The sequence below is a fragment of the Mustelus asterias genome, chromosome 17 (assembly GCF_964213995.1).
Source record: "Mustelus asterias chromosome 17, sMusAst1.hap1.1, whole genome shotgun sequence".
Taxonomy (NCBI): Eukaryota; Metazoa; Chordata; class Chondrichthyes; order Carcharhiniformes; family Triakidae; genus Mustelus; species Mustelus asterias.
In genome coordinates this window covers 18,309,713-18,325,884 of record NC_135817.1, presented here as the reverse complement: position 1 = coordinate 18,325,884, position 16,172 = coordinate 18,309,713, and the positions used below count along the sequence as shown (strand labels likewise).

The 16,172-nt window shown below is 48.0% G+C and overlaps 1 protein-coding gene across 1 annotated transcript in view; it reads left to right on the top strand.

Annotated features, from left to right (window-relative positions):
* Positions 1-16,172, top strand: part of LOC144506365 (coagulation factor VII-like) — a 163,197-nt gene that overhangs the window by 13,183 nt on the left and 133,842 nt on the right. The window lies entirely within an intron of this gene.

Genomic DNA, 16,172 nt, shown 5'->3' with positions numbered 1-16,172 from the left:
CCTGCCTTTGTTTCTTTGGATTTGTGCGGGGAAGTGCCAACCATTCCAATGCAGCAACTCAAAGGAATTCTTCCTTCTCTGGGCTGGCCAATGATAAGCTTTCTGGGGCAAATAGCAGGAATGTTAGCACCTAAGACAAAGTATGGCAAAGCTCTGGCTTGAAATGCTTTACAGTAAGAAGTCTCACAACACCAGGTTAAAGTCCAGCAGGTTTATTTGGTAGCAAATACCATAAGCTTTCGGAGCGCTGCTCCTTCGTCAGATGGAGTGGAAATGTGCTCTCAAACAGTGCACAGAGACACAAAATCAAGTTACAGAATACTAATTAGAATGTGAATCCCTACACCCAGCCAGGTCTTAAAGGTACAGACAATGTGGGTGGAGGGAGCATTAAACACAGGTTAAAGAGATGTGTATTGTCTCCAGACAGAACAGCAAGTGAGATTCTGCAAGTCCAGGAGGCAAGCTGTGGGGGTTACTGATAATGTGACATAAATCCAACATCCCGGTTTAGGCCGTCCTCATGTGAGCGGAACTTGGCTATCAGTTTCTGCTCAGCGACTCTGCGCTGTCGTGTCGTGAAGGCCGCCTTGGAGAACGCTTACCTGAAGATCAGAGGCTGAATGCCCGTGACTGCTGAAGTGTTCCCCCACAGGAAGAGAACAGTCTTGCCTGGTGATTGTCGAGCGGTGTTCATTCATCCGTTGTCGTAGCGTCTGCATGGTTTCCCCAATGTACCATGCCTCGTGACATCCTTTCCTGCAGCGTATCAGGTAGACAATGTTGGCCGAGTTGCAAGAGTAGGTACCGTGTACCTGGTAGATGGTGTTCTCACGTGAGATGATGGCATCCGTGTCGATGATCTGGCACATCTTGCAGAGGTTGCTGTGGCAGGGTTGTGTGGTGTCGTGGTCACTGTTCTCCTGAAGGCTGGGTAGTTTGCTGCGGACAATGGTCTGTTTGAGGTTGCGTGGTTGTTTGAAGGCAAGAAGTGGGGGTGTGGGGATGGCCTTGGCGAGATGTTCGTCTTCATCAATGACATGCTGAAGGCTCCAGAGGAGATGCCGTAGCTTCTCCGCTCCGGGGAAGTACTGGACGACGAAGGATACTCTGTCCACCATGTCCCGTGTTTGTTTTCTGAGGAGGTCGGTGCGGTTTTTCGCTGTGGCGCGTCGGAACTGTTGATCGATGAGTCGAGCGCCATATCCTGTTCTTATGAGGGCATCTTTCAGCGTCTGGAGGTGTCTGTTGCGATCCTCCTCATCCGAGCAGATCCTGTGTATTCGGAGGGCTTGTCCAAAGGGGATGGCTTCTTTAACGTGTTTAGGGTGGAAGCTGGAGAAGTGGCGCATCATGAGGTTATCCGTGGGCTTGCGGTACAGTGAGGTGCTGAGGTGACCGTCCTTGATGGAGATGTGTGTGTCCAAGAATGCAACCGATTCCGGAGAGTAGTCCATGGTGAGTCTGATGGTGGGATGGAACTTGTTGATGTCATCATATAGTTGTTTCAGTGATTGCTCACCATGACTCCAAAGGAAGAAAATATCATCGATGTATCTAGTGCATAGCCTCGGTTGAAGGTCCTGTGCGGTGAAGAAGTCTTGTTCGAACCTGTGCATGAAGATGTTGGCATATTGAGGTGCAAATTTGGTCCCCATGGCTGTTCCGTGTGTCTGGATGAAGAACTGGTTGTTGAAGGTGAAGACATTGTGGTCCAGGATGAAGCGGATGAGTTGTAAAATTGCATTTGGAAACTGGCAGTTGACGGTATTGAGTACTGAGGCCGTTGCAGCAATGCCATCGTCATGGGGGATGCTGGTGCAGAGTGCCGAGACATCCATTGTGACGAGGAGTGCTCCTGGTTCAACTGCTCCATGTGCACTGAGTTTCTGTAGGAAGTCCGTAGTGTCGCGATAAAAGCTGGGGGTTTTTTGTACAATGGATTTCAAGATGCCCTTGACATAGCCGGAGAGGTTCTCGCACAGGGTTCCATTGCCTGAAACGATGGGACGGCCGGGTGTGTTTGCCTTGTGTATCTTTGGGAGGCAGTAGAGATCTCCATGAAATGCTTTAATCAGTGATGTTCCAATACAGGGCCACACTCCAAACCTTTAATCTGTCAAAAAACAGACTTGTCAGTATAACCCTTATCTCTTTTACCTTGGCCATACAGAGAGCTTCCTTTAACGCTTTCAATTCTGTCACCTAAGCTGATAGATTGTCTGCCAGGCCAGGACCTGTTTCTGATCATTGACTACAGCCCATTCCGTACACGGAACCCCATTATGTCCTTGTGGATTGGCTCTAGGGAGGCGGATTCCAACAAAATGGGCAGCATGGTGGCACAGTGGTTAGCACTGCTGCCTCACAACTCCAGGGACCTGGGTTCGATTCCTGGCTTGGGTCACTGTCTGCGTGGGTTTCTGGGTGCTCTGGTGTCCTTCCACAGTCCAAAGATATGTGGGTTAGGTGCGTTGGCCATGCTAAATTGCCCCTTAGTGTCCCGGGATGCATAGGTTAGAGGGATTAACAGGGTAAATATGTGGGGTTACGGGGATAGGGCCTGGATGGGATTGTTGTCGGTGCAGACTCAATGGGCTGAATAGCTTCCTTTTGCACTGTAGGGACTCTATGAACTGATTAGTCCTTTGGAATGTGCATGGCATCCCAGTCTGCCTGCTGTCTGAGACACTTCTTCATCTCCCAGTGTTGAGTATTTGCACTATATTGTATTTTGTATGCAATACCAGCTCTGCCGTCATTACTATGGGCTCACAGACCTTCACTGCCCAGGAAACACAATCGATTGCTGCTACATATTAAGGCATCCCACTTGCTACAGGTGATTGTTTTGTTGAAAATTACCGTCCCCCGTGTTTCTATGCCAACACGGCACTGTAAACCTTTCCCTCATTGGGTGTATGCGTGAAAGACTTTCCCCATTTATGGCAATCCCAGGGTGGCACTCAGCCAATTTTAAGGCTGTGTATTCTACCTCTTGTTCCTCATCCCTTTCTATATGATGCTGTGATGTCTTCCCTCCCCTTTAATGAACTCCTGTATAGCCGTGACCAGTTAGCAAGGCCTTCCATGAAGGTTCAGCAATAATTCAACAATCTCAAAACTTGTCCAACCTCTAGTATGTCTGCAGGTCTAGGCATTCTTTCTGGAGCTTCTTTTCTACCCATTTACCCTGCCATATTTCAAAGCCCAGATACTGTGCTTGTTGTTTTCCGAACTGAGCTTTCTCAGAAGACTACATTCTCAGAAGACTAAGGAAATTTGGCATATCTCATAAACTTTTACAGATGCACTATAGAAAGCATTCTTTCTGATTGTATCACAACTTAGTATGGCTCCTGCTCTGCCCAAGATCGCAAGGAACAAAAAGGTCGTGAATGTATCCCAATCCAGCAAACCAGCTTCCCATCCATTGACTGTCTACACTTCCCGCTGCCTCAGCAAAGCAGCCAGCATAATTAAGGACCCCCAAGCACCCCAGACATTCTCTCTTCCACCTTCTTCCGTCGGGAAAATGATATAAAAGTCTGAGGTCACGTACCAACCGACTCAACAACAGCTTCTTCCCTGCTGCAATCTGACTTTTGAATGGACTTACCTTGCATTAAGTTGATCTTTCGCTACACCACAGCTATGTCTGTAACACTACATTCTGCACTCTCTCGTTTCCTTCTCAATGAACGGTATGCTTTGTCTGTATAGCACGCAGGAAACAATACTTTTCACTGTATGTTAATACGTGTGACAATAAATTAAATCAAATCAAATCAGCTTTCTTCAGACTGGTGCTGAGACCATCTGCCTCCAACAACCCAAGAATGTACAACAGCACTACCATGTCTTGTTTAGCAGTTCCTGAGGCAGATTGTCTTTGTGTTGAGTCACCTTACTGCCTATGTCCATGTCTGCCCTACACTACAAAGAACAAAGAAAATTACAGCACAGGAACAAGCCCTTTGGCCCTCCAAGCCTGCACCGACCATGCTGCCCGACTTAACGAAAACCCCCTACGTTTCCGGGGACCATATCCCTCTATTCCCATCTCATTCATGTACTTGTCAAGAAGCCCCTTAAAAGTAGTTTGCAGGAAGACTTAGACAGGTTGCAAAGTTGGGCCGAGAGGTGGCGGATGGAGTTTAATGCGGAGAAGTGTGAGGTAATTCACTTTGGTAGGAATAACAGATGTGTTGAGTATAGGGCTAACGGGAGGACTTTGAATAGTGTGGAGGAGCAGAGGGATCTAGGTGTATGTGTGCATAGATCCCTGAAAGTTGGGAATCAAGTAGATAAGGTTGTTAAGAAGGCATATGGTGTCTTGGCGTTTATTGGTAGGGGGATTGAATTTAGGAGTCGTAGCGTTATGTTGCAACTGTACACAACTCTGGTGCGGCCGCACTTGGAGTACTGTGTGCAGTTCTGGTCCCCACATTACAGGAAGGATGTGGAGGCTTTGGAGAGGGTGCAGAGGAGGTTTACCAGGATGTTGCCTGGTATGGAGGGGAGATCCTATGAGGAGAGGCTGAGGGATTTGGGATTGTTTTCGCTGGAAAGGCGGCGGCTAAGAGGGGATCTTATTGAAACATATAAGATGATTAGAGGTTTAGATAGGGTGGATAGTGATAGCCTTTTTCCTCTGATGGAGAAATCCAGCACGAGGGGGCATGGCTTTAAATTGAGGGGGGGTAGTTATAGAACCGATGTCAGGGGTAGGTTCTTTACCCAGAGGGTGGTGAGGGATTGGAATGCCCTGCCAGCATCAGTAGTAAATGCGCCTAGTTTGGGGGCGTTTAAGAGATCCGTAGATAGGTTCAGGGACGAAAAGAAATTGGTTTAGGTTGGAGGGTCACAGTTTTTTTTTAACTGGTCGGTGCAACATCGTGGGCCGAAGGGCCTGTTCTGCGCTGTAATGTTCTATGTTCTATGTTCTACTACCGTATCCGCTTCCACTACCTCCCCCGGCACCCACCACTCTCTGTAAAAGAAAATCTACCTCATACATCTCTTTTAAAACTTGCCCCTCGCACCTTAAACCTATGCCTCCTAGAAATTGACTCTTCCACCCTGGGAAAAGCTTCTGACTATCCACTCTGTCCATGCCTCTCATAATCTTGTAGACTTCTATCAGGTCTCCCCTCAACCTCAGTCGCTCCAGTGAGAACAAACCAAGTTTCTCCAACCTCTCCTCATAGCTAATGCCCTCCATACCAGGCAACATCCTGGTAAATCTTTTCTGTACCCTTTCCAAAGCCTCCACATCCTTCTGGTAGTGTGGCGACCAGAATTGAACACTATATTCCAAGTGCGGCCTAACTAAGGTCCTATAAAGCAACAACATGACTTGCCAATTTTTCAACTCAATACCCCGGCACATGAAAGCAAGCATGCTGTATGCCTTCTTGACTACCTTCTCCACCTGCGTTGCCACTTTCAGTGACCTGTGTACCTGTACACCCAGATCCCTTTGCCTATCAATACTCCTAAGGGTTCTGCCATTTACTGTATATTTCCTATCTGTATTAGACCTTCCAAAATGCATTACCTCACATTTGTCCGGATTAAACTCCATCTGTCATCTCTCCGCCCAAGTCTCAAACTAATCTATATCCTGCTGTATATCCTCTGATGGTCCTCATCGCTATCCGCAAATCCACCAACCTTTGTGTCGTCTGCAAACTTACTAATCAATCCAGTTACATTTTCCTCCAAATCATTTATATATATATTACAAACAGCAAAGGTCCCAGCACTGATCCCTGAGGAACCAGACCCCTGAGGAACTGATCAAAAAGAAAAAAGAGGCATACATGAGGTCCAGGCAGCTAAACACAGATGGAGCACTGGAGGAATACAGAGATAGTAGAAAAGAACTCAAACAGGGACTTAGAAGGGCAAAAAGGGTCACGAAATGTCCTTGGCAGACAGGATTAAGAAGAATCCTAAGGCATTTTATACATACGTTAGGAACAAGAGGGTTGTTACGGAAAGAATCGGACCTCTCCAGGACAAAGGCGGGGGAATTATGCTTAGAACCAAAGGAAGTAGGTGAGATCCTAAATGAATACTTTGCATCAGTATTCACAAAGGAGAGGGACATGTTGACTGGTAGTGTCTTAGAGACATGTGTTGACCCGTTAGAAAAAATCTCAATTACAAGGGAGGAAGTGTGAGGTTTTTTAGGAAACATTAAGACAGACAAATCCCCAGGGCCGGATGGCATCTATCCTAGACTCCTCAGGGAGGCGAGAGATGCAATTGCTGGGCCTCTAACAGAAAGGATAACCTGGGTAATTATAGGCCGGTGAGCTTGACGTCCGTGGTAGGGAAGTTGTTGGAGAAGATTCTTAGAGATAGGATATATGCGCATTTAGAACTGAATAATCTCAATAGCGATAGACAGCATGGTTTTGTACGAGGGAGGTCATGCCTCACAAATTTGGTTGAGTTTTTTGAGGAGGTGACAAAAACGATTGACGAGGGAAGGGCCGTGGATGTCATCATTATGGATTTTAGTAAAGCGTTTGACAAGGTCCCTCATGGCAGGCTGGTGCAAAAGGTTAAATCTCACGGGATAAAAGGTGAGCTCGCTAGATGGGTGGAGAACTGGCTTAGCCATAGAAGACAGAGGGTAGCAGTGGAGGGGTCTTTTTCCGGTTGGAGGTCTGTGACTAGTGGAGTTCCACAGGGCTCTGTACTGGGACCTCTGCTGTTTGTGATATATATAAATGATTTGGAGGAAGATGTAGCTGGTGTGATCAGTAAGTTTGCAGACGACACGAAGATTGCTGGAGTTGCGGATAGTGATGAACATTGTCAGAGAATACAGCAGGATATAGATAGGCTGGAAAATTGGGCAGAGAAATGGCAGATGGAATTTAATCCAGACAAATGCGAAGTGATGCATTTCGGTAGATCTAATGTAAGGGGGAGCTATACAATAAATGGCAGAACCATCAGGAGTATAGACACACAGAGGGACCTGGGTGTACAAGTCCACAGATCCTTAAAGGTGACAGCACATGTGGAGAGGGTGGTGAAGAAGGCATATGGCATGCTTGCCTTTATTGGACGGGGCATAGAATATAAAAGTTGGCATATGATGTTGCAGCTGTATAGAACGATGGTTAGGCCACATTTGGAATACTGCGTCCAGTTCTGGTCACCACACTACCAGAAGGACGTGGAGGCTTTGGAGAGAGTACAAAGAAGGTTTACCAGGATGTTGCCTGGTATGGAGGGTCTTAGCTATGAGGAGAGATTGGGTAAACTGGCGTTGTTCTCCCTGGTAAGACGGAGGATGAGGGGCGACCTACCAGAGGTGTATAAAATTATGAAGGGCATAGATAGAGTGAACAGTGGGAAGCTTTTTCCCAGGTCAGAGGTGACGAACACAAGGGGTCACGGGTTCAAGGTGAGGGGGGCAAGGTTCAACACAGATGTCAGGGGGACGTATTTTACACAGAGGGTGGTGGGGCCTGGAATGCACTACCAAGCAAGGTGGTTGAGGCGGACACGCTGGGATCGTTTAAGACTTATCTAGATAACCACATGAACAGTCTGGGAATAGAGGGATACAAAAGAATGGTCTGGTGGGCACATGAGCGCCGCAGGCTTGGAGTGCTGAAGGACCTGTTCCTGTGCTGTATTGTTCTTTGTTCTAACACCACTTGTCACAGCCCTCCATTCAGAAATGCACCTTTCCACTGCTACCCTCTGTCTTCTTTGACCGAGTCAGTTTTGTATCCACCTTGCCAGCTCACCCTTGATCCCATGCGACTTCACCTTCTGCACCAGTCTGCCATGAGGAACCTTGTCAAAGGCCTTACTGAAGTCCATGTAGACAACATCCACTGCCCTACCCTCATCAATCATCTTTGTCACTTCCTCGAAAAACTCGATCAAGTTCGTGAGACACAACCTCCCCTTTGCAAAACCATGTTGCCTCTCACGAATACGTCCACTTATTTCCAAGTGGGAATAAATCATGTCTTGAAGAATCCTCTCCAATAATTTCCCTACCACTGACGTAAGGCTCACTGGCCTGTAATTACCTGGATTATTCTTGCTACCCTTCTTAAACAAAGGAACAATATTGGCTATTCTCCAATCCTCTGGGACCTCCCCTGTAGCCAGTGAGGATACAAAGATTTCTCTCAAGGCCCCAGCAATTTACTCTCTTGCCTCTCAGTATTCTGGGGTGTATCCCATCAGGCCCTGGAGACTTGTCTACCTTGATGTTTCTCAAGAACCCCAATACCACCTCCTTTTTGATCTCAACATGTCTCAAACTATCTACACATCCTTTCCCAGACTCATCATCCACCAAGTCCTTCTCTTTGGTGAATACTGACGCAAAGTACTCATTTAATACCTTGCCCATTTCCTCTGGCTCCACACACGGATTTCCTCCCTTGTCCTTGAGTGGGCCTACCCTCTCCCTGGCTACCCTTTTGCTCTTTATATATGTGTAAAAAGCCTTGGGATTTTCCTTAATCCTGCTAGCCATTGCTTTTTCATGACCCCTTTTAGCTCTTCTGACTCCTTGCTTAAGTTTCTTTCTACTTTCCTTGTATTCCACTTGCTTTGTGTGTTCCCAGCCTCCTAGCTTTGACAAATGCTTCCTTTTTCTCTTTGACTAGGCTCACAATATCTCTCGTTATCCAAGGTTCCCAAAACTGCCACACTTATACTTCATCCTTACAGGAATGTGCCGGACCTGAATCCCTATCAACTTACACTTGAAAGCCTCCCACATGCCAGATGTTGATTTGCCCTCAAACATCTGCCCCCAATCTACATTCTTCAGTTCCTGCCTAATATTGTTGTAATTAGCCTTCCCCCAATTTAGCACCTTAACCTGAGCACGACACTTATCTTTATCCATCAGTACCTTAAAGCTTACTGAATTGTGGTCACTGTTCCTGAACTGCTCCCCTACTGAAACATCGACCACCTGGCCGGGCTCTTTCCCCAATACCAGGTCCAGTATGGCCCCTTCCCTTGTTGGACTATCTACATACTGTTTTAGGAAGCCCTCCTGGATGCTCCTTACAAACTCTGCCCCATCCACGCCCCTAGCACTAAGTGAGTCCCAGTCAATATAGGGGAAATTAAAATCTCCCACCACAACAACCCTGTTACATTTACACCTTGCCAAAATCTGCCTACATACCGTGCTACGGCACGGTAGCACAGTGGTTAGCACTGCTGCTTCACAGCTCCAGGGTCCCGGGTTCGATTCCCGGCTCGGGTCACTGTCTGTGTGGAGTTTGCACATTCTCCTCGTGTCTGCGTGGGTTTCCTCCGGGTGCTCCGGTTTCCTCCCACAGTCCAAAGATGTGCGGGTTAGGTTGATTGGCCAGGTTAAAAATTGCCCCTTAGAGTCCTGAGATGCGTAGGTTAGTGGGATTAGCGGGTAAAATATGTGGGGGTAGGGCCTGGGTGGGATTGTGGTCGGTGCAGACTCGATGGGCCGAATGGCCTCCTTCTGCACTGTAGGGTTTCTATGATTCTATGATATCTGTTCCTCAATCTCCCGCTGGCAGCTGGGTGGGCTATAGTAAACCCCAACGTGACTATACTTTCCTATTCCTGAGCTCTACCCATATTGCCTCGCTGTATGAGCCCTCCGAGGTGTCCTGCCGCAGTGCAGCTGTGATATTCTCCTTATCCAGTAGTGCTACTCCCCCACCCCTTTTACATCCCCCTCTATCCCGCCTGAAACATCTGTATCCTGGAATGTTGAGCTGCCAATCCTGTCCTTCTCTTAACCAAGTCTCTGTAATGGCAACTACATCGTAGTTCCTGGTACTAATCCAAACTCTTAAGTTCATTTGCCTTACCTATTACACTTCTCACATTGAAACAGGTGCACTTGAGTCCACCAGACCCTCTCTGATTAGCAATCCCACCCTGCCTGCTGTTTCTCTGAGTCTTACTGGCCCTACTCTCTCGTTCCCCTTCAGTTAATTCACCTTTGCTTTGGGTTCCACCCCCCTGCCAAACTAGTTTAAATCCTCCCGTGTGACACTAGCAAACCTCCCGGCCAGAATATTTGTGCCCCTCCAGTTTAGATGCAACCCGCCCTTCTTGTACAGGTCCCATGTGCCCCGGAAGAGACCCCAATGGTCCAGATATCTGAAACCCTCCCTCCTACACCAGCTGTTTAGCCACGTGTTGAGCTGCACTATCTTCCTATTCCTAACCTCACTAGCACGTGGCACAGGGAGCAATCCTGAGATTACAACCCTAGAGATCCTGCTTTTTAACTTTCTACCTAACTCCCTAAACTGCTGCTGCAGGACCTCATCACTCTTCTAACACCTATGTCGTTAATTACCGACCGGTGAGTCTAACCTCAGTGGTTGGTAAGTTGATGGAGAGGATCCTGAGAGACAGGATTTATGATCATCTAGAGAAGTTTAGTATGATCAAAAGTAGTCAGCACGGCTTTGTCAGGGGCAGGTCGTGCCTTACGAGCCTGGTTGAGTTCTTTGAAAATGTGACCAAGCACATTGACGAAGGAAGAGCGGTGGATGTGGTCTATATGGACTTCAGCAAAGCGTTCGATAAGGTCCCCCATGCAAGACTTCTTGAGAAAGTGAGAGGGCATGGGATCCAAGGGGCTGTTGCCTTGTGGATCCAGAACTGGCTTGCCTGCAGAAGGCAGAGAGTGGCTGTGGAGGGGTCTTTCTCTGCATGGAGGTCAGTGACCAGTGGAGTGCCCCAGGGATCTGTTCTGGGACCCTTGCTGTTTGTCATTTTCATAAATGACCTGGATGAGGAAGTGGAGGGATGGGTTGGTAAGTTTGCTGACGACACCAAGGTAGGTGGTGTTGTGGATAGTTTGGAGGGATGTCAGAAGTTGCAGCGAGACATAGATAGGATGCAAGACTGGGCGGAGAAGTGGCAGATGGACTTCAACCCGGATAAGTGTGTAGTGATCCATTTTGGCAGATCCAATGGGATGGAGCAGCAGTATAAAATGAAGGGTACCATTCTTAGCAGTGTAGAGGATCAGAAGGACCTTGGGGTCCGGGTCCATAGGACTCTTAAATCGGCCTCGCAGGTGGAGGATGCGGTCAAGAAGGCGTATGGCGTACTAGCCTTCATTAATCGAGGACTGAGTTTAGGAGTCGGGAGATAATGCTGCAGCTTTATAGGACCCTGGTTAGACCCCACTTGGAGTACTGCGCGCAGTTCTGGTCACCTCATTACAGGAAAGATGTTGAAGCCATTGAAAGGGTGCAGAGGAGATTTACAAGGATGTTGCCTGGATTGGGGGGCATGCCTTATGAGGATAGGTTGAGGGAGCTTGGTCTCTTCTCCCTGGAGAGACGAAGGATGAGAGGTGACCTGATAGAGGTTTACAAGATGTTGAGGGGTCTGGATAGGGTGGACTCTCAGAGGCTATTTCCAAGGGCTGAAATGGTTGCTACGAGAGGACACAGGTTTAAGGTGCTGGGGGGTAGGTACAGGGGGGATGTCAGGGGTAAGTTTTTCACTCAGAGGGTGGTGGGTGAGTGGAATCGGCTGACGTCGGTGGTGGTGGAGGCAAACTCGTTGGGGTCTTTTAAGAGACTTCTGGATGAGTACATGGGATTTAATGGGATTGAGGGCTATAGATAGGCCTAGAGGTGGGGATGTGATCGGCGCAACTTGTGGGCCGAAGGGCCTGTTTGTGCTGTGGCTTTCTATGTTCTATGTTCTAATATGTACCATGACCTCTGGCTGTTCACCCTCTCCCTTCAGAATGCTTTCTGTCCATTCAGAGATATCCTGGACCCTGGCACCAGGGAGGCAACATACCATCTTGGAGTCTGTGTCATGTCCACAGAAACGCCTATCTGCACCTCTAACTATAGAGTTCCCTATAACTATTACTCTAGTCCTCTTTGTTCCTCCCTGCTTAACAACAGAGCCAGCCGTGGTACCACTGCTTTGGCTGCTGCTGCTGGTATCCCCTGATAGCCCATCTCCCCCAACAGTATCCAAAATGGTATACTTGTTAGAGAGAGGGATGACCACAGGTGATTCCTGCACTGACTGCCTGCCCCTCCTGGCGGTCACCCATCTATCTGCCTGCACCTTCGGTGAGACCATGTCTCTAAAGCTCCTATCTATGACACTTCCCGCCTCCTTCATGCTCTTAAGTGCATCCAACTGCTGCTCCAACCTATCCATGCATTCTGTAAGGAGCTGCAATTGGGTGCGCTTCCTGCAGACATAGTCGTCCGAGATGCTGGAAGCGTCACGGATCTCCCACATCTCACAAGTGCAACACTTAACCCCACTGACCGACATTTCAAGCACCAATTAAATTATTTGAAAAAAATTATAAAACTTCACTTTACCTTCTCACAGTGGCCTTTTTTTGGTTAGAGGAGGAGGGAGGGAGGGAAACACTAACTCCTTGACACCAGATCTTCTGCTTCCCACTTCTTGGTAAATGTTGCTGGTCTGACTTCTCCCAGAATGCACTAGTGAAGTCCCTCAGCCGCTTCTACCGGATCTGTCACACATTGTGCAGCCATTCTGAGTAATGATGAAATCCATGTGTACTACGATTCCTGTGGCGGATGGAAAGGGAAAATTTGGCCTATAGTCTTTTTCCCAGAGAAGGGGAATTGAAAACTAGAGAGGGCACAGGATTAAGGTGAGAGGGGAGAGATTTAAAGGGACCTGAGGGGCAACTTCTTCATCCAGAAAGTGGTGTATATATGTAATGAGCTGCCAGAAAAAGTGGTTGAGGCAGGTACAGTAGCAATATTTAAAAAGCATTTGGATAAGTACATGGATGGAAAAGGATTAGAGGGATATGGGCCAAACGTGAGCAATTGGGATCAACTGGGAGGGCACCATGGTCGGCATGGACCAGTTGGGCCAAAGGGCCTGTTTCTGTGCTGTACTGCTCTATGACTCTATAAAGCAAGTCTATTCTGAGATTCCTCATCCAACGGTATTGCCCAAAACTTATTCACAATGCCTATTACAATGCCTTGTGGATCCAGAACTGGCTTGCCTGCAGAAGGCAGAGAGTGGCTGTGGAGGGGTCTTTCTCTGCATGGAGGTCAGTGACCAGTGGAGTGCCCCAGGGATCTGTTCTGGGACCCTTGCTGTTTGTCATTTTCATAAATGACCTGGATGAGGAAGTGGAGGGATGGGTTGGTAAGTTTGCTGACGACACCAAGGTAGGTGGTGTTGTGGATAGTTTGGAGGGATGTCAGAAGTTGCAGCGAGACATAGATAGAATGCAAGACTGGGCGGAGAAGTGGCAGATGGACTTCAACCCGGATAAGTGTGTAGTGATCCATTTTGGCAGATCCAATGGGATGGAGCAGCAGTATAAAATGAAGGGTACCATTCTTAGCAGTGTAGAGGATCAGAAGGACCTTGGGGTCCGGGTCCATAGGACTCTTAAATCGGCCTCGCAGGTGGAGGATGCGGTCAAGAAGGCGTATGGCGTACTGGCCTTCATTAATCGAGGGATTGAGTTTAGGAGTCGGGAGATAATGCTGCAGCTTTATAGGACCCTGGTTAGACCCCACTTGGAGTACTGCGCGCAGTTCTGGTCACCTCATTACAGGAAAGATGTTGAAGCCATTGAAAGGGTGCAGAGGAGATTTACAAGGATGTTGCCTGGATTGGGGGGCATGCCTTATGAGGATAGGTTGAGGGAGCTTGGTCTCTTCTCCCTGGAGAGACGAAGGATGAGAGGTGACCTGATAGAGGTTTACAAGATGTTGAGGGGTCTGGATAGGGTGGACTCTCAGAGGCTATTTCCAAGGGCTGAAATGGTTGCTACGAGAGGACACAGGTTTAAGGTGCTGGGGGGTAGGTACAGGGGGGATGTCAGGGGTAAGTTTTTCACTCAGAGGGTGGTGGGTGAGTGGAATCGGCTGACGTCGGTGGTGGTGGAGGCAAACTCGTTGGGGTCTTTTAAGAGACTTCTGGATGAGTACATGGGATTTAATGGGATTGAGGGCTATAGATAGGCCTAGAGGTGGGGATGTGATCGGCGCAACTTGTGGGCCGAAGGGCCTGTTTGTGCTGTGGCTTTCTATGTTCTATGTTCTATTACTGAAAAGATCATATGGTTTGACACTACAATGTTAAATATAGTGGCTGGGCTAGTTTCTATCAGGTGTTCCCTGTCTCATCAGTAGTCAGCAGGTCAGTTGAGTCCGGCTTCTGAACGGGCCAGATGGTGGATTGGGTCCGCTCCCAACTAAATATTATGCACAGTAAGAAGTCTCATAACACCAGGTTAAAGTCCAACAGGTTTATGTGGTAGCATGAGCTTTCAAAGTGCTGCCCCTTCATCAGGTGAGTGAAGAGTTGGGTTCACAAACAGAGCATATATAGACACAGGCTCAATTACAAGATAATGATTGGTTTTGTGAGAGGGAGGTCATGCCTCACTAACCTGGCGGAGTTTTTTGAAGAAGTGACTAGAATGGTTGACGAGGGAAGGGCCGTGGATGTCGTCTATATGGACTTTAGTAAAGCGTTTGACAAAGTCCTTCATGGTAGGTTGGTGCAAAAGGTTGGATCTCATGGGATAAAGGGGGAGGTGGCTAGATGGGTGGAGAACTGGCTTGGTCACAGAAGACAGAGGGTGGTAGTGGAAGGGTCTTTTTCCGGCTGGATGCTTGTGACTAGTGGTGTTCACAGTAAGAAGTCCCACAACACCAGGTCTTAAAGGCTGGCTTTAGGGATTCACATTCTAATCAGTATTCTGCAACTTGATTTTGTGTCTGTGCCCTGTTTGAGAGCACATTTCCACTCCATCTGACGAAGGAGCAGTGCTCCGAAAGCTGATGGTATTTGCTACCAAATAAACCTGTTGGACTTTAACCCGGTGTTGTGAGACTTCTTACTGTGTTCACCCCAGTCCAAAGCCGGCATCTCCACATCATGACTAGTGGTGTTCCGCAGGGCTCTGTATTGGGACCTCTGCTGTTTGTGATTTATATAAACGATCTGGAAGAAGGTGTAACTGGGGTGATCAATAAGTTTGCAGACGACACGAAAATGGCTGGACTTGCAGATAGTGAGGAACATTGTCAGAGGCTACAGAAGGATATAGATAGGCTGGAAATTTGGGCAAAGAAATGGCAGATGGAGTTCAATCCTGATAAATGCGAAGTGATGCATTTTGGTAGAACTAACGTAGGGGGGAGCTATAGGATAAATGGCAGAACCATAAAGGGTGTAGATACGCAGAGGGACCTGGGTGTGCAAGTCCATAGATCCTTGAAGGTGACGGCACAGGTGGAGAAGGTAGTGAAGAAGGCATATGGCATGCTTGCCTTTATAGGACGGGGCATAGAGTATAAAAGTTGGGGCCTGATGTTGCGGTTGTATAGAACGTTGGTCCGGCCGCATTTGGAATACTGCGCCCAGTTTTGGTCTCCACACTACTGGAAGGACGTGGAGGCTTTAGAGAGAGTGCAGAGGAGGTTTACCAGAATGCTGCCTGGTATGGAAGGGCTTAGTTATGAGGAGAGATTGGATAAACTGGGGTTGTTCTCACTGGAAAGACGGAGGATGAGGGGTGACCTAATAGAGGTGTATAAAATTATGAAAGGCATAGATAGGGAGAACGGTGGGGAGCTTTTTCCCAGGTCAGTGGTGACGTTCACGAGGGGTCATAGGTTCAAGGTGAGGGGGGGGAGGTTTAACACGGATATCAAAAGGACGTATTTTACACACAGAGTGGTGGGGGCCTGGAATGCGCTGCCGGGCAAGGTGGTGGAGGCGGACACACTGGGACTTATCTAGATAGCCACATGAACGGAGTGGGAATGGAGAGATACAAAAGAATGGTCTAGTTTGGACCAGGGATGGGCGTGGGCTTGGAGGGCTGAAGGGCCTGTTCCTGTGCTGTATTGTTCTTTGTTCTTTGGAATGTGAGTCTTAGCTGACAATGAGAGTGGAGAGAGGGTTAAGCACAGGTTAAAGAGGTGTGAATTGTCTCAAGCCAGGATAGTTAGTAGTATTTTGCAAGACTAGGCAAGTTGTGGGAGTTGCAGGTAGTGTGACATGAACCCAAGATCCCGGTTGAGGCTGTCCTCAACCTCCTGTGTCTATATATGCCCTGTTTGTGAACCCAACTCTTCATTCACCTGATGAAGGGGCAGCACTCTGCAAGC